The 23075-nt window shown below is 43.2% G+C and overlaps 1 protein-coding gene across 12 annotated transcripts in view; it reads left to right on the top strand.

The window, feature by feature from the left end:
* APBA2 (amyloid beta precursor protein binding family A member 2) overlaps positions 1–23075 on the top strand; it is a 265914-nt gene that overhangs the window by 16543 nt on the left and 226296 nt on the right. For 7 of the 12 annotated variants that reach the window (XM_025199458.1, XM_025199454.1, XM_025199457.1 and 4 more), the window contains one exon: positions 18940–19039. The exons of 2 other annotated variants lie outside the window; for them this stretch is intronic. The gene's annotated coding sequence lies outside the window, so the exon portion shown is untranslated. Of the gene's footprint in view, positions 1–2501; positions 2576–2662; positions 2797–18939; positions 19040–23075 lie in introns of those variants that run through there. 3 more of the 12 variants (XM_025199449.1, XM_025199450.1, XM_025199448.1) reach the window with 3 other exon arrangements.

The raw sequence follows: 23075 nt of genomic DNA, 5'->3' as shown, positions 1-23075 counted from the left end.
ATATAGAAAACCAGCAATATTCAAAGATTATTTTAACTATGCTTTAGAGCAGTAAAGCATTTCCAGTGTTACTGCTACTGCTGTTCTCACAGGAATCACAAATTGTTTCTAAATGCCATCTTGAGTGACAATGCAAACACTGTTCCTGCTAAACCATTTCTAACACTGACACAAGCTCTAATGTGGGTGGAGTTTTAAGTAGAATTCAACAAATCCTTATTAACTGATACAGAATGGGGAAGAACAAAATGCTTCCCTCCGGTTTAGATTTCATATGCAGCATAACATGGTGTTGCTATGTTGTCAGAATTCCTTGCCTTGATATTTGAGGTTACTTTAAAAAATGCAGATTGGCCAAAGTAAACTGTTATAAGTGTACCTTCAAATGTAAAATAACCAGCAAATCACTAATTTATTAATGTACTGTTGAATTCTGTGGTTCATGGATATTTTTTTAACTTTAAAAGAACCAAAGGAAATATAGAAACTTAACTTCTATTTGGTACTACAAAAAGGTGCATCTCAAAAGTATTTTTAGAGAAAAATGCCAGTTACAGATTCTTTGGTTAGCAGGAAATGTAACCACATTTTTGACATTGGTAAATGGTTCTCTTTATAGTCAGTACACACACTTGATGCAGCATTATAAAGAATTACAGCACAATAGTGGCTTTTTATTTCTTGGTTGTGGAGGAGTGGTGATTCTGCCTTTTAAAAAGGAACTTTACTCTCTAGGTGCAAAATGCTGTTAATGTAGACAACTCTTGATAACAAATAAGACAAATAAGGCTGACTTTAAAAGGATCTTAGCCCTGTGATTATTCTGTGGCAGTAAGTCTATCAGGGTAGTTTTAATTATGTACAACTACTTGACATGTTAGGGCCTGAGAGATCACAGTTGTTGGCATATTAGTTGATCAATACAAAGGGAAGAAATTCTGTTTGTTGACTGGAGATTTTACAGCCAATGCTGCAACAGTGCAGCGAGTCCTGCAGATTGATGGAGGAGGGGAATATTTTTAGGCGCTATTGTAAAGGTGCATTGGCTCCCTGACTCAAATACCATGAGAGTTGTAAATAGTAGTATTCTTCCAGGAAAGAGCTGGAAGAATTCTACTATTTACAGCTCTCAAGAGATCTGCCCTGAAAATATAGGATATTACATGTTGCATATGAACTGTACAATTTAAATTGATTGTTTTTGTAATGAAAGGATGATTTTCTTTGTGTTTGGGATGGTGCGTGGAAGTTTTAGTCTATCCTTTCCTGAGATAGCGTGTTCAGTGCTTGAATGTTGTAGTACTCCTTTCCTTTAGTTGTGCTTGTATTGAGGCACAGCTTTAGCTTTGTTAGCACTCAGTCTATACCCATTTACAGTAATAATAAAAAATGATCTCTGGAGCATGTACTTCAATTGATATTTGTCTCTTGTTTATTATGCTATACCTACACACAACTGAAGCCATCAACTAACGGTTGATCTAATTAGAAATAATGATTTGAACAAAAAGTGTTGTTAAGATTATTTGACTCTAGGGAAGAATAACTTATTAGATTTGTTTCAGCATAAGAAACATATGTTAGCACACCAATTATTTTATATTGATACACTATATAATATCTATTAGTGCTTTCATCAGTCAGTCAATCTCAAAGCACTTTAAAAAAATGATAAACCTCATTGCTCCCTATAACAGGGCGGTCTGTCCCTTTACAAGGGAATAGTCAGTCTTGTTGAGGAAACCCAGCTGCACCCCACTAGGGTTGGATCTAGACATGCAGGCAGAAGTGTGGTTTGTGGTGCCACAAAGAGGTTTGTGGTGCCACAAACCACTTGTTGCACGTTTAACCATGTGTAACACTGCTGATTAGCAGTGTTGGGGCAAAATTTGCTACCGGAATTTCATGGTAGCAAAAAAACACCCTGGAAAAAAAAAGCAACACAAAGCATGTCAATGTGCTGTGTGTCAGGACAAATGCAGAGGTGGTGGAGCAGGCAGCCCAGGGCCTGCTCCTGTGCTGAGGCACCCTGTGCCTCGAGATGGGGGAGCAGGCAGTTCCCTGGGCTAGCTGCTCCCCTGTCTCTGCATACCTCAGTGTGGGGGCTCTGCTGCAGAGCCCCCATGCTGAGGCATGTGGAGCCCCTGCACTGAAGCATGTGGAGATGGGGAGCAGCCAGCCCAGGGCTGCCTGCTCCTCTGTATCAAGGCACACGGTGCCTCAGTGCAGGGGCTTTGAGGAAATGGGGGTAGCAGGCAGCTGAGGGCTCCCCTGTCTCCACATGCTGCTCCCTGGCTGACCATGGCACAGGGTACCTCAGTGTGGGGGCTGCCTCCCAGCTAGCCCCTCATTAAGGCACCCTGTGACCCAGCCAGCCCCAACTACAGCACGTGGAACAGCAGGACACTGTGTCCTACTGCATACCACACGAGCAGGGGTGTGCACGGAAGCACAAAGTAGTGGCATAAATTTGTGCTGCTACTATTTGTGCTGCTGCAGATACATGCCCCTGCTCCTGTGGATGTGGACTAGGTGCTTTAAAAAGCTCCAAGCATGGTAAGCAAGGGAGGAGAAAGTAAGTGGTGAGCAGAACAGCTCGATACAGAGGGGTCAGGCTGCTGTGCTGGGTCCTGAGCCAAAGGACTCCTCTCCTAGTGCCTGGGACAGAGAAGACGGGTTTTTGTTTTGTTTGTTGTTTATTAAGTTAAAATAAAATTGTTGATAGGTCTCTTAATTTTAATTTTGAATCTTGCAATGTTTGGTGCATTCTTACCCCAGCTGGAGTCGTATTCATAGGTGAGAATATAATCTTTAAGTTTCTAGCCATAAAGGTACAGAAAAAAGATGGAGACTGTAAACATGAAGGGCTCAAATATTAGAAAGTAAATAAAATAACAGCAAATGATTCTTTGGGTGCTTGAGATTTGGCAGTTCTGCAACAGTAATAGAAAGAGTTTTGGTGATTTTAAAATAGACTTCTGTTTAAATTATGTGCTTGTTATTGTTTTGATTGTAGTTACCATTTTTATAACTATTCAATAAATAAACCATTCAATTAATATAAACAAGTTCAACACCCACTTGAGTTTTTCAACAAGATACTTTATCTTAATACCCACATTTTATTTATATACATAAAAAGTATGGCATTGTCTAGTTAAAGGGCATAGATCTGGTACTGTAAAGGGGGTGTTTCTGATAAATGTTATAGCAGTTCTTGGGGGGGAAATTAGGCCAAAATATACTGATATCCCAGTGGTTTGGGTTGTGAGGTCCCCTTTGTACTTTAACTTAATGATTTTTGTCTCTTGCTAGCTTAACTCTCCCTCTTTTTAAAGTTAGGTCCTCAGACACCAAAGGAATTGGTGTTACCCATGCAGCATGTTCCTAAATGAATGTTTAAGTATAATTTATGGGAGGCATGCTGTCATCAGTAAAACAATTAATATTGCCAATTAAAAAAAATCAATGCTAGTTGGCAGTTTCTAGCAAGTATTACCAACAGTGTTTTACTAACAGTGTCAGAAGTTGCAGTTGCCCGCAGTTTGGCTATGGCATTAAATTTCTTCTGGACTGTCCCCATTCTCTTTTGCAAACCTGTTTCTGATAGGCTTGCAGGGGTTTCAGTCCTCTTGGGGTGGATCCCATTCCTCTCTATTACAGGGAGCAGCAAGTTGGGCAGGAAAGAGTCCTTTAGTCAGCCTGAACACCAACAGTGGCAAAACTCAGAAGCAAATTTTGAAATTATAAAGTTTTGATATTTATAAACTATATATTTGCAAATTTGTTTATAAATCTGTTGCCCAGAGAGAGGATACTGTGTAGCTAAGCAATATGGCTTGAATGTTGTATTGATTTGTATATTATTAATGATCACATTTCATAGAATCATAAAAAATTAGGGTTGGAAGGGACTTCATGAGGTCATCTAGTCCAACCCTCTGTACAAAGCAGGACCATCCCCAACTTGATCATCTCAGCCAAGGCTGGGTCTTAAAAACCTCCGAAGATGAAGATTCTGCAATCTCTCTGGGAAACCTGTCCCAGTTCTTTACTACCCTTCTGGTGAGAGTGTTTTTCCTATCTATGCAAATTTCCGTCAAGTAGTTTGGTTTCCAAGTATTATGCATTAGTCCCAATAGTCTAGCAGCTGCATCAGTGTTTGCAGCATTGGGTGTCCTTGGCCACAAGGATGATTAGCATTTTGCCAGGTAATCTCAAGAGAGATTCTGGTTGGCTTGATTGAAGATGAAAAACAGATGTGACCCCAAGAACTTTATCTATGTCCCTATTTCCCGATTGTGGTTGATGTTATATAATAGTACAATATTCACTAAGGACTCGAGTCTACCACCATTTATTCCTTCTGTAGGAGTTGTTCCACTGAAAGGAGAGGGTCATTCTCTGAAGGTAAGATATTGCCAATGATGATTAAGGACAACAGAATCTCATCTGATTCTGCAGAATTACATTGTGTCATGAAAGTCAACTAAAGGAAATCTAATAGTCTGACAACCAAATTGTTGAAATACTCAAGAAATATTATCCAAATTAATATTATTGACTATATCCCTTTCTAATACTTCTTAACTAAATACTTAAAGACCTTGAGAGATTTTGAATACTGATGTGAAGATTCATAAATAAAGAGTACAGAATAAATTGTAGTGTTCTGACTTGGTATCTCAAGTTAGAGACATCAATGATCCCTTATTTACTTCATTTGGAGAGTAAAAATACCTAATTCCTGAATGTCTCATCCAGGTGCATGTCAAGTTTGCCAAGGGTTTGGGGAAAATAACTAAAATAGCTAAGGAAAACTGAATTATTACGCTTTAAGTCCATGTGAGCTGGGCAAAATGTTTGTTTCAAACTGAGCCTATATGAATGCTTCTAAAGCTGCACTGGGAGCATAGCCATAAGGATAAAGATTACTGTATGAGCCATGCTCTAGACTAGTCTATATTCTGGCAAGTATGGGGTGGACAAGTAGGGAGCTTGAGGGCCCCAGATCTTAACTTTATTTTCATAGATTTCATAGACATTAGGGCCGGAAGGGACCTCATAAGATCATTGGATCCAGCCTCTGCCTAAGGAGCAGGAAGTCAGCTAGGGTCAAAGGATCCCAGCAAGATAAGCATTGAAATGTTTCTTAAAAGTGCCCAGAGTAGGTGTTTGAACCACCTCTGGGCAGAGTCTATTCCAGGCCTTGCGGACTCGGACAGTAAAGAAGTTTTTCCTTATGTCCAGCCTGAAATGGTCTTGCAGGAGTTTGTGACCATTGGACCTTGTTATTCCTTGGGGTGCTCTGGTGAACAGGTGCTCTCCCAGATCCTGATGCACAACCCCCTTATGTACATATAGGCTACCACCAAGTCACCCCTGAGCCTGCGCTTCTCCAGGCTGAAGAGTCCCATGGCTTACAGCCTCTCATCAAGGCCTGTTCTCTTGCCCTCTGATCATGTGTGTGGCTCTTCTCTGGACTCTTTCAGGCTTCTCCACGTCTTTTCTGAATTGTGGAGCCCAGAATTTGTGTCCATATATCTCCTTCACTTGTGCAGAAGCGCATAAATCCTGTTCCAGGATTAAGATTTGAGCCACTTAATCTGAAGTTGTTGGATGTGAAAAATTCCAAGTGGTGCCATCATTTTACCTTTTAGAACAGGGGTTGGCAACCTGTTGCCACCTTAGGCTGCTGGCTGTGATCCAGTCACTGCCATGGACATCGCCCCTGTACCTCCTCAGCGATCTGCAGATGCTGTGAAGGAAATAGTTAAAAAAAATGCTGCTGTGGCTGGAGTATGCTGCCAGTTCTTTGAGTAGTCCTGGGCCAGATCCAGTCTCTTCACAGGCTGGATTTGACACATGAACCATCGGTTGCCATTCCCTGTTCTAGAACAGTGATTGTCCATGCCAGATCTCTTCTTAAAATAATTGTGGACTATATTATCCCTACCGCAACAGCTTATTTAAATGCCAGGTACTTTCATGAATGAAATAAGATTAGTTTAAGGGGTGTGTGGGTTCAGTGTTTTTTTAAACTTGCCTAGGGTAAACTTTACCCTTGTTTAGAGGGCCAATGTAGCCCTCCCAGGCTTAAGTCAAAGTTAAATGGTGTATAGATGATAAGTGAAGAGTTTTAGCTACTGAGAAACAGTGATTGGGCACTTAAAGTTCTGATACTGCAATAAAAAAATCATATTTTGTTTCACTCTTGTAGTACTTGACTGAATTTTATCCTGCCATGCACTAGAAGAAGTAATGTTCAAAGCCTTCTCTATCTTCCTTTCTACTCAGTTTGGTCTTTGATTTTTTTTTCTATTGTAGAATTTAATTTGGCTACATCTCTCTGGTGTAGAATAGGCTTTGTTCTTCACAAGATGGCCAAAAATTATCTATTTCTTCTCTGAATTTAATAAAAAAAATAGTACCCAAAACAGATGCTAGTAGTACAAATTATTTTCTTACCAAAGTAGCATGAGACGGACCAGTATAAAACATGAGTAATTCATAAAGCTTTTACTGCCTAAACTCTGCTGTATAGTACTACACGGCAGAATTTACTGTCTTTAAGTATACAGTCATCCATGTCATTTGCTTAAAAAATTCTGACTCTGTTACCCTTCATCATAATTGTTCTTATGTGACAGTACTGCTGTGCTTAAAGCTCTAAACATTGCAATATTTCTCAAAATGTGGGACTCGGTCCATCTGCAGCCCTGTTGAGTCATGAAACAAATGGTATCTGCAAAAATAGAGTTAATTCTGTAGCAGGGAGATTTCTTAATTTTTGGATTCTTTTATCATATTTAATTTTCTTTAGTGTTAGCAAGCTCTGAAGCTGTTGTAGAGAAGAGACTTTCCATAGTTTTGTTTTGTTTTTTCCTCTTAATTCTTTAAACATGTAAGTATCATTATTACTGTCTGGTAAATAGTTTAATACCACACCAACAGCGGGTAAGGAGTATGTGGTGAAAACACTACATTTTCAATGAATGAATAAAATTGTTATTAAATGAATAGCTATCACTGTTCTTAAGACTTCTACAGAGACTAATGCTGACCAGTTAGAGGTAAATTGACATTCACTGGATGACTGAAAATTGATTTTTAAAGTGTCCAGGTAGTTAATAGAATCTCAGCTTTATTCTCCACCCAACACATATAGTCTGTCAGGATTTTTGAGCTGACAACTTCAGGCCTTTTCAAAGGCTGTGGAAAAATCCAGTGACTACAGAATGATTGCCTGATGACAAGCAATTTTGAGACAAATGAGTTCACTTGAGCTTGCTAAGAACAAGTCTTCAGCTGATGAATTTTGATAACATGCATATTTTCTCTTAGTAGTTCTTTAACGGACTGATCTATAGTCTTTCCAAGTAAACAGATGCTGTTGACTCCAGTATGAAATGTGAATGCACAGTAACTAGAGGAATATTCCCTTTAGTAGATTAACAATGGATGGATGGATTTCAGTGATCACCTGAAGTTTTATGGGTTTTTTTATTTGAAGTTTTTACTTGCAGTAAGTGTTACCGGTAGAAAATCGATCAAGCACATCATCTAAAGGATCAAGCATGTCATCTAAAAAATTTGGAACTCTTCATTTTTAATGTACAATGCAAATTATATATTAGCAGCATGCTTCCAGATAAGAACGTAAATTCTTTTGTCACAGTTAATCAGATTATATAATCTACCATAGTCACAGAAAATGTGGCGATAGATTTTCCCCTAATTTTGTTTCTTAGATACCATGGGCATCTATACGTGTACGTTGAGGATGCCTTAACACACTGTAATTACAGTGCGTTGGAGCAGATTTGATTAATCGAGTCTGCTGGAGCATGGTAATTATCACACTCCAGCAGACTCCAGTGTCACATGTATCAGCATCCCTGCACTGAGCGCTTTAACTAAAGCTTATTCGACGAGCTTTAGTTAAAGCACCCCTGCTGCCATTTCTCAGCACAGGGATGCTGATGCATGTGACGCTCTGGGCACTTTAATTAGAGTGGTTCTCAGAGCTGCTCTAATTAAAGCATTCCCCTCCCACCCGCCTCCTGGAGCACGGGAGCATGTGTATAAATGCTCTATATGAACAGTTTATTTTGCTTTATAACCTGGAAGTTGCAAACTTAGATACTGGACTAGAATTTTAGCCCTGTTACCATCTGCTCTGGCACCTCTGAAAGTATAAAGAAGTTGGAAAGCTGACATCAGTGGTGATGTGTAGGGGGTACAGATGCACCCCCTGTGAGTGCTGGTGCACCCCCTGTCAGCCAGTGTTCCCAGGCAGGGGGGCAGGTGAGAGCACTGGTGCCTCCCTGAGAGGACCAGCTGAGGAGTGGGGACTTCCCCCAAAGTGCCAGCGCTCTCCCGGAAGTGGCAGTGGTGCCACTGCCACTTGCGGGTCAGCAGCATCGGCCATGGGGGGACCCCTCCCCCTCCAGTCGATGACTGGCCACTGGGGTGACCAGTGCCCCTCCTGACTCAAGAGGCACCAGTTGCCCATGGCTGGCATAACTGTCTGATGGAAGATTTCCTAAACCCTAGGGAAGTCCCAAAGCCATGTTCAGTTGTTGTAATGGCTCCTACACAACCATTTCTCTCAGGTCCTAGAATTAGATTTGGGTGTTGTGAAAAGTGGGGCATGGATGGACATCTCAGTGTGGTTGTCAACAGGACAAAAATAGCAGGATGTACTTTGGTGCAGCTTTGGTAGTGTTCTAACTTCTACCATTCCTGGTCTCTGACTGCTTTCAGAATTTGAATGATGTAATGATGGCATCAGGCCAATTTTAGCCTCTCCCATGCTGTGCTGTGTGCTGTGCAAGCACCCCAGGATTCTGCCATACAAGCACCCCAGGGCTCCTGTTTGGAACAACTGTTTCGGAATGAATGAAACTATGATGTAAGAGAAGTAGGAGCCTGCTGTATTTTACAGTATCGCGGTTGCTTTAAGTAAGGAAACATTTGATAAGTTTTATTCATGTGTAACAGTGCAGATCTATGCTGAATAGACTGTTCTCTATGCTGCTTTGGAGGCAGACGAAACCTGTAATCAGCGACAGGAGAAGCATGGCTCCATCTTGGAAAATTTGCCATTTTTTCATCTGCTTGTTCAGTTGCTGGCAGGCAGATAATCTCTTCCCTGCTGCAGAGTAGATTTAGAAGAAAGGAAGAAAAAATGGCTTAAAATATCCAGGCTGTCAAGACTTTTCCAAGACTCTCTGCTGCCTTCCCTGCTCTGTCATGTCACATCCACATGGAGTGCAGCATGGTAGGCAGGGCTATAGAAGAGAAGGAAAGCCAGACACTGTTGTCCATTCTTTCTTTGAAGGCAGACTGCCTTAAGGAAAATGGCACCCTGGGAGAACTTGTATTTTGGCACCCTCCTCCTTGAGTCAGTGGCACTGCTGTAGGCAGGGCACAGTCTGGCAGGCAGGTGGAGCAGCATGGTGCCCCAGGCAAGCAGGCACCACTGTTGCTATGCAGGAGCAAGGCAGGTGGACTGGAGCAGGTGCCACCTGCCCACGCATGCCTGACCTGGCTCCCCCTGAGCAGTAGCTGGATGTGGACTGGGCAGCAGGGGGTGGGCTGGGCCTCCTGCCTCCTGCCTGGGGTGGGGATAGGGTAGAGTGGGGTGGGGCAGGGCAGGGTGTGGGGAGAATGCTGCTCTGAGCGCAGGCTTCTCTCACACGTGTGTGCACTCCTGACCACAGTGCCCTGAGCAGTCACCCACCCCTAAGGCTGACTCTGCTTGAAGGGAGAGTTTGTGCAGGATGAGGGTACCCTTTTCACCCTCACAGCATAGCAGAGCAAGTCAGTTCAGAAAAGATAAGGGTATCTGTTTCCTTTTGTGCTGAACCCATACAGGATGAAGAATCTCAAGCAGGATTGTATTCAATATAGTAAGCTTTGATTTGAAGTTTGTAGATGTTCCAGACAAGCTAAACCTACATGTTCCTCCTAATACACACTGAGATGATGCAGTAATAGAGATGCAGTTATTGCTGCAGATGAACATTTGGAGGGAGTGGGCCACATGATCTAGGAATGTGGTCCAAACACAATCACAGTCTAAATTGGCAAGAACCCTGGAACAGTCCAATATAGTGTGGTGAGCTTGCCGACAGCAGCCGGCTGCCAGCTCGGAAAGGGCTACATGTGATTAGTGGGGCATTCCCACCTATCAAATGTTGGTTGGGGAGAGGATTGCCCCACCCCTACCCAGGGCAAGGCCAAGAGTCCGGACCTGATTGGGGATTACACCCTCCTCTTCCTGATTGGTCCATCTGCAATCCAGGGGTGGAGACTCCAGAGCGGATAGAAGAACAACGTGCCTGGCACACGGGTGGCTGCGACAAGGGATGGAGAAGAGAGCAGGTGAAGAAGAGCTGGTAATTGCTGGCCAGCAGGGTGGAACAGTTGCCCTGAAGAGCCCGAAGACCTCTTCACTGGATGGGAGTTGCAAGTGGTCACATCCCTGGCCCCGCTGTTGAGCGCAGTGTTGGTGCACAGCTCAGTGCGCAGATCAGGACCCTGGGTGCTGCACAAGACACCTTGGGTCTCGAACCCCTGGCACAGGGCCAGACACTCAGTGCATGAGTGGTGCATGGAGCGAGACTGTGGGAGCTGCACGAGATAGCATGGGTCTCCAGCTCAGTCAGTGCATGAGCGGTGCATGGACTGGGACCCTGGGAGCCACTAGGAAGTGGCTTGGTTCCCTAATCCCTGGCATGAGGCCAGTCAGCAGCGCATGGCCAGTGCACAGAGTGGTTGGGGGGTGGACCAAGACCATGGGAACTACTCAAGGTGTCTCGGGGTCTCCAACCCCTGGCACGCAGCCAGGCAGCAGTGCACGGTAGGTGAACAGAGGGTCCGAATGGGACCCAGATCCTGGGAGCTGCTCGGAGGTGGCTCAGGTCTCCAAACCCTGGCATGAGGCCAGGAAGTTGGTGCAGACAGCATTGCACGGAGGGTCCAGGAACGGACAGAGATTGTCGCCGCACAAGGTGGCACGGGTCTCCTACCCTGAGCAAAAGGCGGTGCTCTCAGTGCATGTGACAGTGCGCAGGGCCTTGAGTGGGGCAGACGGCCCAGAGAGCCCAGGACAGCTACAGGGTCTCACCCCGGAGTCGTGAGTTACTCGGGAAAGGGATTCCCATAGGGGTGGAGGGATCTCTTCCCCCCCCCTGCCCCCCGGCCCGCCAATCTGCGAACCTAGTCTTTTGAGTGAAAGCCCTGAAGGGGTGGGGCTTCCTGGGTTTTGGAGATTTTCTTCCTCAAGGGATATTCTGACTGCATGAGGAAGGCCAGAAGGGCACTGGGGATCTTCTCCCCCCCTCCTTGTCACTGGGGCACAGCCACTGCTCCAGAACAGCCTGGACCTTGGTGTCCCTTAAAGTGTTCATTTGCACCTTCATGAGCCTTATATTTTGTGTGTCATTGCCTCATATTTTGTGTATTTGCATTTTGTGGTTGTAAGTTGGTATTTTAATAAAGTTAATATTGCCTGATCTTTCCCCTTTGTTCTGGTTTATCTACCTGTATCCTGAGTGGGGGAGAGTAAAGGAGTGTACATATATTGCATATAGTTCCGCGCGTGTGTGTGTGTGTGTGTGTGTGTATACATCAAAATACTCAACCATAAAAAGAAATAGATATAATATAAATATACACACACACACACACACATATGTGTGTGTGTGTTAATATTATTATATCTATTTATTTTTATGGTTATTGCATTAATACATTTGTACATAGTTAAGAACTGGAGTGTCCTGGTTAGCTCTATAGAGGAAGGAGGGAAACTGCGCTCAGCCTGCAGTTGCTACTCGCAGCGCACCTGCCCTGCTAACAATCCCCTTCAGTTGGAGAAGGGAGTACATACCCAAGTACACCTGGGCTACAATAGTTTCAGGCTCTGCTCTTGTATCTGGAGTTCATCATCAGCTGATCAATGCCTCTGAGGTGTCACACACTAGCAGATAAAGGGGAATACAATCTATAGTCTCGAAAGTTGCTCATTTTCTGCTGATTTGGTTAGAGGAGTCAGTCAGTTTGCCCTATTAGATCCAAAGAGAAATTGAGTTTCTCCAGTGGACTGAGTCTAGACAAAACCTAGATTACTCAAAATGCAAATTACTTTCAGAATGTGTTCATTTACTGGAGTATGATTTCTGAGCAGTAGATCTGTCTGATTCTCATCTGGATCACAAGGTTTCAGTTCTCTTGCCAGTAGGATAAAATATCTGGCAACAGATGCCTTGTTACAAAATTGGCAATACAGACTTGTAATGCCTTCTGTTCTTTCCAGTAGTATTGGAGTGATGTTGTAACAGTGACGGTCCAGGAATCATGTGAGACACAAGGATTTTTGTGGGTGATATCTTTTATTGGACCAACTGCATGGTTGGGATAAAGTTAGGCAAGCTTCTCAATGCAAGGCATTCTTTATCAGGTCCTTGTCTCCTTTTCCTCATTTTTCCAAAATGATGCATCGGGAGATAAATATCACTAATTTTCGTAGCCCCATTTTGGGCAAGGAGGTTTTGGTTTTTTTGAGTTTTTCAAAATGGCACAAAGACCTTGTCTACTTTTCATCCAGAAAGTGTGTGGTATTACAAAGGTTCTATACACCAGAATCTAGGCAGTCTGAATCAAGTACCTGACTCCTTGAATCAAAGTCTTTGAACTTCCGTGAATATTATTCTTTCAGTTGCTAGAAAAAAACACACACAAAGACTTAAATGGGGAAACCTTAATCATGCCAGGAAAGTGACTTGTTTCTACATAAACATCAGTAGCAAGTTTCAAGCTAGACCTGACATTTGAGACAACTTAAGGGCAAATTGCTGATTTACCTAACCTTAGAGTAGCAGACAACTAGTGGATTTCATTTTATTCAGATGTCAGGTGTTTGAGACTGGTATTTCTTTTACATCCTCAATTCATCCTCCATCTTCTCTATCCTCAGTTCTGTATACAGAATTGAGATCTTGCATTGTTCTCAGTGCCCTCCATTTTGAACCACTTGTGAAATGTTTTTGTGCCAGGGTTCAAATTTGAGTTAAAAAAGTAATATATTATTGCTTGATCTGCAGCCTTAGTGAGGCCCTCATTGGTGAATGATTCTCCCCTACGTGGCAGGCCAGTAGGTGTTCCGTAGTCTGAAAGTTTCCTCCACATTTCCATGTGGTGTTTGTGTTGTTATAGTGTCTTCACGGCTTTATGTTAAATTTAGTGCTACTGACCTCTGTTTGGAGGTGATTCAAGCTTCTCTGCGTTGGCCAGTCGAGCTCTGTGCCTGAAACGAGATGTTTAGCAGTTTAGATATTCATCCTAACTCCCTCATGGGTCATCTCTGATGGTGATTTTATTTGTGTGGCTGTGTGTTTCACCCAGTGGCTCTGTTGCAGAGCAGAAACATTTCTGTGATTTTAGTTTACTGGGAGCCACATTATGGCCTTGTAGCCTCTAATCTTTGATCTGCTGGGTGTGTTCTGTTTTGCTTGCTACTGCTCTCCTGATATCTGATGGGGCGATTCCAGCGAAGAAGTGGAAACAATTGATATTTGTTGGTTTAAGACATCCAGTAGTGCACCTGCAGGTTTTGTTCGGCACAGTATCTAGCTTCTTTGCATGTGCTGGCCTTTCCCAAACTGGGCACGTGTATGCAGCTGCTGAATAACAAAGGGTTCAGACAGAAGTGACAATTTTTGCTTGATCTATGTACAAAAAACAGTTTATAGCTGTAACCAAACACAAGTACGTGGCTGAAAACAGCTTCAAAAATGGCTGATTGGGTGAAAATCTGACCCCTCATTGCATGAGGTACCAGGTAAAGATGTTACAAAATGTAGCATCATTTGTAACTTGTGTCGGCTGAGCTCCCAGCCTGTTGCTGTTTTCAGAATGGGAGGGGGGGGAGGGAGCAGAGGGAGCTTGTTTTAGGGGGTCCCCAGCCAGTGCTGGGGTGTTTGGGGGGGGGGGGGGTGCCCCCCCCCCCCCCCCCCCCGAGGGGTGAGGTGGGTGCATTGCAGCCCCCTCCTGAGATGGGGGGCTCCAGTTCACCCACCCCACCCTTCAGCACCAGCTGGGGAGCCCCAAGAATGAGCTCCCTCCACTGCCTTTCCGCCCTCCCATTCTGCAAACAGCGAGCACTGGCAGAGTCTGGCTGTTGCTATGGGAACCTGGCTGCAGGCTCCCAGCCTGGACCCAACAGTGAGCTCCTGTTTGGTCCAGGGTAACGTTGTAACTCAAAGCACTTTGCAGAAATTGTTCTTAGCTGGAGCACCCAAAGTGCAAGTGTAGTACATTGTTGGATTGGCCCCCGGTTTGAAGAGGTTGAGCTTATTTTAATATGTTGTTCTGGGTACTAACTGTGCTCTTTGCATAAAGCACATATAGAAAAGACAAAAAGCTGATGGTCTAGTGTAACTCCCAATTAAATAGGATTTGGACAGTGGATGAGAGCTATTCCATTCCAGGTTAGGTTGCGTCACTTACTAGTATCTTGGTTCCAAAGGTGGAAAATACTTTATGGGTGATTATGGTATCTGTGTAACTATTAGGCTACCTCTTTCTGTATCCGCACTTGCATAAAGTTCCCCTGAGAAAATGCAGTTAAATAAATAGCAGTATCATGGATCTATAAACCACTTTACTAATAAGGGATGGATACATTGCCCTGTTCTTACTTGTAAATTTCCTGTGTTGAAATAATGAGGTCCACCAGATCCAATCCACCCTTAATGGTCTGTATCCTGTCCCAAAATAACTGGAACTCAGTTTTTCTCATTGAATTCCTTGCTCTGCAAAAGAATAGTCTTACTACTGAATTTTCCTTACTAGTGTAGAGTGGCTAGAGATCTCATAGATCAATTGAAGTATCTCAACTTGTGAAATCTTACATTGAACCGTACTTCTCTACAATGCACAGCTCTGGTTTGCAAGGGAACTTTCTTAATATCTCCATCATGCAGCTAAGAATAAGGAAGTGTTGTTTTTCCCCATTCAATTAATAAATGATTATTCATTACCTGTACTGGCTTGGATTTCTCAGAAATAAATCTCCATTTGGCTCCCACCTATGTTTCTAAATTCTGTTTCTCTTTATGCTAATTATGTACTCTGGTGTTCATAACTCCTTTCAAATTAGTATAATCTGTCAATTTAACTAGCATGCAGTTTGCAGCTATTCCAGAACATGGGTTCAGAAAGGGCCCACTGTAGTCTCATAGAAGTTGATAGTAAGGGCCTGTAGGATGTAAGCCTATGAGGCTACTCATGATAGTTAGAGATGTCTGACATCTTCGAAAACTTATTTTGATGAAGTTGAAAGAAGAACATAATGTTTTCACCCAGCCCAAATGTTAAGCAGTGCAATCAAAATGTTTTAAAAAATATCTTGAGATTTGCAAAGAAGGTTTGAATTAAATGACAAGCATCATTATATAAAATTAATGCTGAAATATGTACATTGGGTATGAAACTGCATCCATCAGCTGATCTGTCTCAACCATAGAAGAGATTTCTCTTCAATAAAGGCTTCTTTAGGAGAAACTATACCGATCAAGAAATATATTTTGGGATAACATAAATGTGCATCTTATTGCTATGGGATCTTAGTCATGTTCAGAAAAAGAAGCTTAAGTAGACATGGAAATAATTTTATATCTAGAATAGAGAAGGTTGAGGTAGTAGGATTGGAATAATGGCATTGCAAAACTAATACTAATGAGGCAGCTGTAGCTATTCTATCTTGCTCCATTAGCTCTACTGGCAAGGCTCTTAATGCCTGTAATTCCCATTTAGGTAATTGGAAGGTGTGGGGTGTGTGAGAACTAGAAGTTCTCTGTAGACACATGGTATACTTCAGAAAACCACAGTATCTACAGTGTATCTATAATATTCTAAATTCAGAGCTTCATTTAGCATTAATTTATAGTAAAAGATGATATTCCGAAATTACTCTGACTAGGTTAATGTGTCCAGTCCAGTGGTAAATTACTGCTTTTCTGAACTGCTTAGACTTGTATGTTGCAATTTACATTCTAAGTTGTTTGACGGTGGGCTGATTTCTTTTATTACTAAGCCAAGTTAACTTTATCAGTGTCCTCTGTAGGTAAAGTCCTAGGAGTAAAAGGCAGCTGGATGAAAGCCTTTTGGCTACCCTTTTCCAGCACAGTTTATTTCATCAGATTATTTTGTATTCAGCATGAGGAACAGATGAATTTGTCAATTCACTGTTAAGTTGCACTGACACGGGTTTAACAGGATTATTTATTCTGGAGGATTTAATATCTGCTGCTCATTTGCTTAATATCACTAAGGACTTGTTCTTTCATTTGCAGTTTATTTTCATTTGCAAAAAAAATTCCTCATTATTAGACATTCTGCTTTTCAGAAAGCTGAATGTTTGAAATATCCTGCAATTACTAGATTCTTATTGTCAGGAATTTTTATCTCAAATGCATTATGCCAGTGTGTGTTCAATCAACATTATATATACTTTATACTTTCTAGACTTAATTGTTTTTTGATTCCCTATTTAAATAGATAAATGAGCCTTGTGGTTTGATAAAGCAAATGACCTTGGATAAAGCACTGAATTTGGACTTTGTTGACAGAGACTACTGATTTCTTTTGCCCTCTTCAGATCAGTTTTGGATTTACAAGCTTTGTTTGGGCCAGTGAAATAGTTGGGAGAGCTGTTAGATAAGCTTTTGGAAACAAAATACCCTCCTTGGGTTTGGGGAAGAAGCAGATACAGTTTAAGCTAAGTACCAGATGAAGCAATGACATTTATGTAGCTCCCTTATGTAAATGAAAATAGTTGCATAAAAGGGGAGGGGGCAGCATCTTAGGCTGTACTATATGCTTCTTTCCTGGACTTGAAGGGCATTTTGTTCCCAAAAGCTTGTTTAACCTCTCTCCCAACAATACAGTTGGCCCGATACATGGTATTACTAACCAGACCTGCTTCTCATATATTTCTTGGACTATCACAGCTATTACAACCACAACCCTACTACAATTTTTGATTAGCATGCTAAGCATCTGTGGAGTTGAGCTACTGCATTACAAGCTCTAGAATGAACGATAAATGAGATGCACACACTTGTTCTTTAGAACAGAAACAAAATAAAGTGCTGTTTATTCTTGAGTCTGTCTGCTTGTATGATAAAACCTAAGGCCCAGGACAGGCTATCAACAAGGTAGGAATAGTAGTCTACTCTATCAAAGTCCTCTACTCATGGAAATAAGGGAAAAATGATATTTATTGGTACAGTATTGGGATCTTATATTCTGGGCAAACAGGTTACTACAGGGGATAAAACATACTTAGCTTGTATGTATGTACCTGAATGTAGTCATGAGCAGGGACTTGGGTTTTCTGTTTCTGACAGAAAAAACACGGTAAAACCTGGATTTCCTCATTTTAAGGAGAAAAATATGGGTTAAGGTGGGTTTCCCCTTGCAGGCTGGCAGAGTTCCAGCCTGCAAGGGGCTGGAGGGAGTGGGAGGAGAGCAGTCTGGCAAGGGGTGCCATTCATACACATGGCCACCAGGCAGCCTGGAGAGCAGCCTGACAGATACGTCTGGGTTGGGGTGGGAAGAGGTCATCACAGTGAGGGAGGGAGGGAGTTGGGCAAGTCTGGGGCTGGGACTGCTGCCCAACCTATGCAGTGTGTGGGGCTTGGGGCCCGGGGCCAGAATGCACGGCCACAGGGCCCAGGTGGGAAGTGGGACAGGGCCGCGCGGGTGGCGCATCTGGGGAAGCTGGCTCCTCACCACTGTGTGCACTCCCGGGGGGGAGCATGGGGGCATATGCACCTTAGATTTGTGTGTGGGGTGGGTGCTGGCTCCCCACTGTGGGCTTGGGCTCCCTGCCCCACTCCCGAGGCCTCTGTGGCCTGGTGAGTGAGACCCAGCACGGCAGGGCAAAGTGGGACTGGGTGGGGAATCTTGATGCTGCCACTGCAAGCCCTGCACTGCCATGACGAGGTTCCCCCTGCTTGCCTGGCAGCAGCAGGGGACAAAAGCCCATGCCACCACCCTCGCTGCGGTGAAGCGGGCAGGTGGTGCCTCACTATGGCAGCGCAGGGGTTGCAGAGGCAGCATCGAGCTTCCCCACACAGTCCCGCTCTGCTCTGCCGCACCAGGTCTTGCATGCCTAGTGTTGAATTTAGGCACAAGCTAAGGAAGCTGCAGCTTAGGGCCTCACATTATGAGGGGTCTCTAAGCTAACCCCTGGACCTGGTTCCCTGGCCCCGTAGCCCTGGCAGCTGGGGGGAGGGCTAGTGGGCTGTGGGTGGGGACTAAGGGGCAGCAGCAGGGCTGGGGGGCTGTGGATGGCAAATGAGAGACAATGGCAATGGTGGGGCACTGGCATATTGGGGCTTCTCAGTGCCACAAACCAGCGGGTTGGGGACAGCTGCAGCTGGACCTGTATCCTGGTGAGTGAAGGGAGCAGAGAGAACGCTGATTTTTTCCATGATAAAAAATCCAAAATCAAATGCCAAAATTTTATAGGTATTTAGAATTTATTTTACTATAGATTGAGGCACTGGTAGGCTTCAAATTACTTTAAAATTGTAAATATATTAATAAAACATTGTGTTCAACTAATACCTATATACAGTGGCATTTCATTTTAATTGGCTATTTGGGGATTTTTAATTGGAGAATTTGGGGTGTTTTTATCAGAAAGTTTGCAGTTTTTAAACAGAGAAAACCAGGACCCTGGTCATGAGCTTGCATAGTCTGACACATTGGTGCCTTATAGCTTTATTATTCATTGTAGCAGTCTGGTTTTGCCTGTCAATTTGTGCAACTTATACCACTTCTTTTATGAACAGCATTTTTCAGTGTTCAACATTAGTGCTTAAAATTGATTTTTACCCTCTTTTTGTTTTTCATTGCCAGTCTTTTCTTGCCTGCTGAGCTACCCTGTATCAGATTGTACGGGAGCCGGATTTGCCAGTTCTATAGAGGAGAACAGGAGCTTTCTGAGACTTTGCATGCAGTAAGTGATAACCTTGCATAGCAGGATGTTTAACCCTTTAAAATGCAAGAGTAGAAAATGAAATCAAAATCTGAGTCTCTTGCCTGATATGCTGTGTTTAATTTAGTCAAATCTTTATGCTGTTTTTAAAGGAATGCTTCCAGCTCTTCTGTAATTAAAACTTTACATTATTTTATTTATACTGCACTGCAGTGGTTAGATTCCAAGTGATACAAACCTTAAGGATTTTTGAAGACATGGAGCTTGTTAATGTTAATGTCTTATAAACTTGAAAATAGCACTTCTTTCCACTGGTGGTTTTATCCCATTCCATTTTGGCAACAACTACGCTATGCTGTTTTAAAATCTGTGAGAGCTGTTCTAAATTTCTGGTGCATTTAAAACGCAAGCAGTTTGTAGTCCAATGACAAGATGTCTTGGTTTGATCTTTCTGAGCTGGAATGCTGTGAGCTATCAAAAATGCAATCCAAGAATGTCACACAATCCTAGCTATTATAAGACTACAGTCCCCTTTGGGTTTAGTCAGAGCTCACACTGCATTTGATTGTCTCCAGGCTGTGAACAACTGAAGAAAGGTACAATTTCTTTCTTTTTATATTAATGACACTTCCTCCACTTCACTTAGGTCTATGGAATGTATTGCAAGTTGCAACATACTGCAGTTTTAAAAACATGTTTTTTTTAGTGCTCCAAGAACACAAGTATTATATGGACCTGCTTCCTATATTCCAGTACCATACTTTGTATCCTGCATGACCTTGGAAGATTATAGGCATGTATACACATGCTCTGAGGTTGTGTGTGTGTATTGGGGGGGGCTGTTTTAATTAGAACAGCCTGCAGCATCTCATGTATTCAGCATCCTGCACTTCAAAATGGTGTCAGGGGCACTTTAACTAAAGCTCATTCAATGAGCCCCTGCTGCCATTTTGAAACATGGGGACCATGAATGACTGGTGCCTCTTGCAACTGGGGGGGCAGCATGGCAGCAAGAGGGGACTAGAGCCGCTGCCGCCAGTGTCAGCAGTGGGGGGGGGGAAGGTGTGTCGGACGGCAAGTGGGGACTACCTGTAGCTGCCGTCTGCACCATAGGCGGTTGTGTGTGGTAAGTGGGGACTGCTCACAGCTGCCGGCGGCTGCGTCAGCAGCAAGTGGGGAGAGGGTGGGGAAGCAACCACCCTCAGAAGCCATCAGCGGCTTTAGCAGTGGCCAATCTCAGGGAGGGCACATGCCCCCCTGTGTCCCCTTTACGCATTACCTATGATGGGGATGCTGAATACATGTGACAGCAAAACTGCTGGAGTATTCTAATTAGATTAAGCGAGTCTGCTCGGACACATTACAATTAGAGTGCATTGGAGCAGGCATCCTGCACGTATACAGGCAGTCTGTGAATGCAAAGGAATTAGTGTTATTCCACTGCCTGAATCAGAGAGCAGGTAAAATCATGTATGGGTCTGTGCAAATGATCTTCACTTCTTGCATGAGATAGCCATACTTTGCAGCACCTTCCTGGATTCCTAGTATTTGAAGAGATAGGAAGAGCTGGGAGCAGGGCTAATGGAACTACCTGTTCTCCTGAACCTATGCTGTGAGATGCTTCAGTAGCCACTGCAGGGCTTTGAGGATAAAAAACGAAACAAAACAAAACAAAACTAAAACACTTCTCATTTGGATCTGGCAAATCTCCCTAGTGCACAGCATGCATGTTTTCTGCTGTGCTCAGGACACACCATTTGACCTTGAAAGAAGATGAAGTCCCATGAACCTTCAAACAGGTTCCTGGACCACTAATAATACTATTAGGTACTTTTTATATGGAGAGGTGCCTGATCTTTTTATTTGCAAGAGGAAATTAATTCCTAAATGTAAGATACAAATCTGATTTCTTAGTGCTGTATGCTAAATGTGCTAACTAGAAATATTTGTGTCTCAGCTGAGCCTGGCAAGAATTGCTCAGTTTTGCTTCAGTCTCAAAGCCTGGAATCAGACTATTCATGAGGCATCTTGTACTACACAGTGCAGTACCCCAGGGCATTATATAAATTAATATTCTATCTGTGATTGTAGCTAGTAGTTAATTTATCATTTTGCAGTGAGAAACAAGAGGCTAAATTACTGATTAATTATAATCAAGCTTTCAAAGTGTTCATATGCATGCTGAAGTGGAAGTATGAATACACTGCTGACCACCTTTTGCCAGTTTACCTGTAAGCTATTCTGATGGTGGTACAATTAGTTACTATCCACACAGTATTTACTGGTGTTAATTTTTTTTGAAACTTTGGTAATTTTATTTCAGCTAATTATTTATAGCTGACACGGGGGGTATTTAATTTATGGAATCTTCCAAGTTTAACAGAGGGGAATAAAGGAATTCTTAGGTTGTTTTTTGTGGCAAACTCATTTCTATTGCAATATTTCCAACTATTACAAAAATTTAAACAAAACAGTACTTTATTCTTTTAGTAGAAAGGACAGGAAAAAGTTCAATTACCACAGTGCATCCAGAAAGATAACTTAAAACATTACCAGTGAACTAAGCAGTTTACAAAATTGCATTTTTAAGAAGATTTAGCCCCTAGCTCTTGAGAAACCTTCAGGAAGATACCGTTAGGAAATGGTCTGAAATTCTAATTCTAATTTGATATGCAATTATCAAATTAAATAGAAGTAAACTTAAGTATGTGGTCTTTTAAGGCCAGACCCAGTACTAGACAAAAATAGTACTACTACTGCTATTAATATTTAGATTTATATCCCACTCCATCCAGAGTCTCAGAGCAGTTTACAACAGATGACAAACAGCAACAGTAGATTCCCCAAATGACACCTTAAGATGAGAAAACTCCACGCCACCCCTGTCACTGTTGAGAGCAAATCCTTGGGCAAATCCCAACCCCCACTCACATTTAGGTATATGGGCTCTGTTGCTGTGTTTCCTTTTACCCCCTCTGCCTTCTCTCTCCTGTTTTAATACTCACTTGTTGCATCTTGTTTTAAGTTACAGTATCTGCATGCAATACAGTGCATCCCCAGAGGCAGCCATGGGTGGCACCCACTGGTGGTTATACTACACCCGTTCTCCTACTCCAGCTTCCCGATTTGATCTCTCACTTTCACCTACCATGCCTTGATGTTTGGGTTAATATATATTTTTAGGAGGCTGCCTGCAGAGAACTGGAGTTTGGCCTTTGGTGCCTTGCTCCATCCTGCTCACCATCAGTCTGCCCAATCCTCACGCCCTAGTCAAAGCAGACCTCTGCCTCCCTCTCTGCCTTCTCCTCCTGGGCCCCTGGCCTCATCTCACTCTGGCCTAGGCTTCAGTCTGTCTTTCTCCCACTGGCTCTCCTGGCCCTGTCTGGGCTTCAGCATCTCCCCCAGGCTTAAGGCCCTTGCAGCCTGCTGGGTCCCAGACCCTTGTAGGGCTATATCTGGGCATTAGCCCCTCTGAACACCCGTGGCCTCCTGCTCCCCTGTAAGCCACTCCAAACCTCATGCTTAATATAAACCCCGAAACCAAAACAAAACTTATAACTTATCTCTTTCTGTTTACAGCTTCCCTACAGAGCTCCTACACTCATGAGGATCTGGGTCAGACTATCCTCCTAGCCTTGTGCAGTGTTGCCAAGTCTGCTTATAATTCGTGGAATTGGGCTTGTTTTTTTAAAAAGTTGCTTTAATTCTTTGAGAGTCTTGGGTTGATAAACAGCCCTGCTCCCCTCTCTTTGAAGTGGGGTTGGCTTGTTTTGGGCTTGTTTTTAAAGGCAGTGCTGCTTTTTTTTTTTTCCTCGCGAGACTTGGCAGCACTGACTTTGTGCTTGGGCTTATATGGCCCTTGGCTCCTCCCCCCTCTGGTCACCTGACCTGGCTTTTGGAAAACAGCCCAGGTGCTGCCAGTTCCAAGGTTGCCCCGGGACCTCTCAATCCCCTCGCTTGCTGCTCAGAGCCGTGCAGCTCTGCATTTCCCCGGCCGGCCTCCTGCTTCCTTCTAGTAACTTCTTCCAGTAGCAGAGTTAAGGACCCCCTGCTACAC

Source organism: Alligator sinensis, unplaced genomic scaffold, assembly GCF_000455745.1.
Source record: "Alligator sinensis unplaced genomic scaffold, ASM45574v1 scaffold458_1, whole genome shotgun sequence".
NCBI lineage: Eukaryota > Metazoa > Chordata > Crocodylia > Alligatoridae > Alligator > Alligator sinensis.
Note: the sequence above shows the minus strand (reverse complement) of the source record. Positions and strands in the feature narration are given on the sequence as shown.